This window comes from Mastomys coucha, unplaced genomic scaffold (genome assembly GCF_008632895.1).
Source record: "Mastomys coucha isolate ucsf_1 unplaced genomic scaffold, UCSF_Mcou_1 pScaffold21, whole genome shotgun sequence".
Taxonomy (NCBI): domain Eukaryota; kingdom Metazoa; phylum Chordata; class Mammalia; order Rodentia; family Muridae; genus Mastomys; species Mastomys coucha.
In genome coordinates this window covers 94,092,531-94,094,979 of record NW_022196904.1, presented here as the reverse complement: position 1 = coordinate 94,094,979, position 2,449 = coordinate 94,092,531, and the positions used below count along the sequence as shown (strand labels likewise).

The 2,449-nt window shown below is 42.0% G+C and overlaps 1 pseudogene; it reads right to left on the bottom strand.

Moving 5' to 3' along the window:
• Window positions 1-331: 331 nt before the first annotated feature.
• Window positions 332-1,321, bottom strand: LOC116101330 (annotated as a pseudogene).
• Window positions 1,322-2,449: the final 1,128 nt, after the last annotated feature.

Below are 2,449 nucleotides of genomic sequence, written 5' to 3'. Positions count from 1 at the left end.
ACCCCCAAACCCCCGATGCATTAAGCGCTTTCCCATTCAATCTAACAATTCTGGATTTCTACTAAAAGGAATTTGTAATAAGAGCATGGAAAAGTCACTTCTGAAAGGAAACCCGCAAGAAGGATCATAAAAGGAATGTAGAAATCAAGAAGTTACTGTTGCAATTACTTTAAATTGTAGTGCACTACATTTCCATATCTTCACAGTAATACAAAACACAGTCACTTGCAGAACTGGTTCAGATTACTTAAATACCAAATGTGTTGTCAGTCCTCTACACAGTGTCTGGAAGTTATTCTTGGTTATATGAAATGAAGCTATCGATACTTTTCTACAGCCATAAGTGCACACCAGGAAGGTGGAGACAACACAAACCAAGGGATGGAGTTTCCCCAAAGCTGCAGTGTGAAAAGACTACAAACAGTTGATCCCATGCACATGAATGGGCTTCCTTGCTAGAGGAAATCCAAGTGGAATAAGGAATGGAGATGTAAAAAGGTGTTCTTGAGGGGAAGAAGGTTGGTACCCTGGATGCCTTTAGTGGCCCCTCCACTGCATCACATTCTTCTCCTGCACTGTCTGATGTCCATAATGTTAAGTTATCTTTAAGCAACTGCATGATCAGGGTGCTGTCTTTGTAGGAGTCTTCCTTCAGTGTATCAAGCTCTGCAATGGCCTCATTAAAATTCGTTTTAGCCAGTGTGCAGGCAAGCCCTGGATTATTAAGGATCTCATAGTAAAATACAGAAAAGTTAAGAGCCAGCCCCAGGCAGATTGGATGCATAGGTTGCAACCCTTTCTTGCTTATATAAAATGCCTCTTGGTAGGCTCCTTGGGAATTTTCTATCATTTGTTTTCGATCTTGGCCACTAGCTACTTCAGCAAGATACCGGAAATAATCTCCCTTCATTTTCAGATAGAAGACCTTACTCTCTGGATTAGTTGCATTGGCTGTAATACAACAATTCCAGGACCGTGGTGTAGATGGACCTCAGCTCCGACTTCTCTTTCTTCTGATACTCCTTGATCAGGTGCAACTTCTTGTTGGAAGGTGTGGGTCTTTTGCTCAATGCTTGAGATGATCCTCCAGGCATACCTGCCCCCCCACCCCTTGCCTCCATGTTCTTGTAGGCCACTGACAGCAGGTTGTGCTCCTCGTTGGACAGCTTGGCGCCCTGCTCGTCATGACTTTCATGCAGGTGGCCATGTTGTCTTAGTGCTCAGCCTGCTTGGCCTGCTTGGCCTTCTGAATCAGCTCTTTCTTCTCCATGGCGAGTGAGGGTGAGAACTGAGATGGATCCGGAGTTGTCGTCCTAGTCTCTGCGGCCTATAAGTTACTCTTTAAATTTTTGTTATGTAAGTTTACATTTAGCAGATGACATTGTAGAAATTGAACCATTTAATCTTCTCAAAGAATTTAATCTTTTCAAAAAGTTTTTCACAGGGGTATTTTTCTATTTTAAATGGGAACAATGACTAGAGCTTCTGTACTTTACTCTTTTCTGAATGGAAATGGAAGGGAGTGGATCTGAGGCATGCTGAGGTAGGAAGGACTGGAAGGAGTTGAGGGAGGGGAGGATGAGGTAGGGATATATTATTGTACAAGAGAAGAAAAATATTGAAAAAAAAACCAGAAAAATATCCTCCTGGTTTTTCTACACTATAAGCAAGCATTGCAGAATATCCTATTATTTTCTTGCCAATGACTGGCATTAGCATCCATGTGGCAGGTAAACTGAGGCAGGCAGCCCTTGGTGGTTAGTGCTTAGAGCAGCTGACTGGGATGGATTAAAATACCTATAGGAGCTGCTGCTAAAGGTGGCCAGTGATTAGAGAAATTACTCAGCAGACATTTATTTTTTTCTGAGGGAGAAAAGCTTAATTTACTTGGGCTGGCACTTCCTGTGGTCAGCAGGAAACCTATGAACCCCTTTAACTCCTTGGGGCTGGCAAGAAAGAGAAAGAAAGCAAGAAAATTCATGCACACACACACACACACACACACACACACACACACACACACTGAGTAGATCAAACAGAAGGAAGAATCCAATAACTTCATACACAGAAACATACATGTGTAAATACCCACATACATGCATTCATATAGACCTACAGACAGACAGACATTCACACATAGAATGATTAGAGCAAAGGTCCAGTAAGCATGCTCCATACATTTCACACATACATACATAAGTCCATAGGACTGTTAGATAGAGCAAGCTCCAACACACACCCAGATAAGCTGTACATGCATATATACATACACATAGTTGTTGGGTGAAAAGAATAATGTTTTACCCTTCATTTACACAAACCTTACACATATACACACACACACATCATTGATGGATGGAAGGAACGATGCTCCAACCCTCCACTCACACAAACCTTATTACACACAGGTGGTTGATGGATGCTCCAACCCTCATCTTTTATTCTTTGT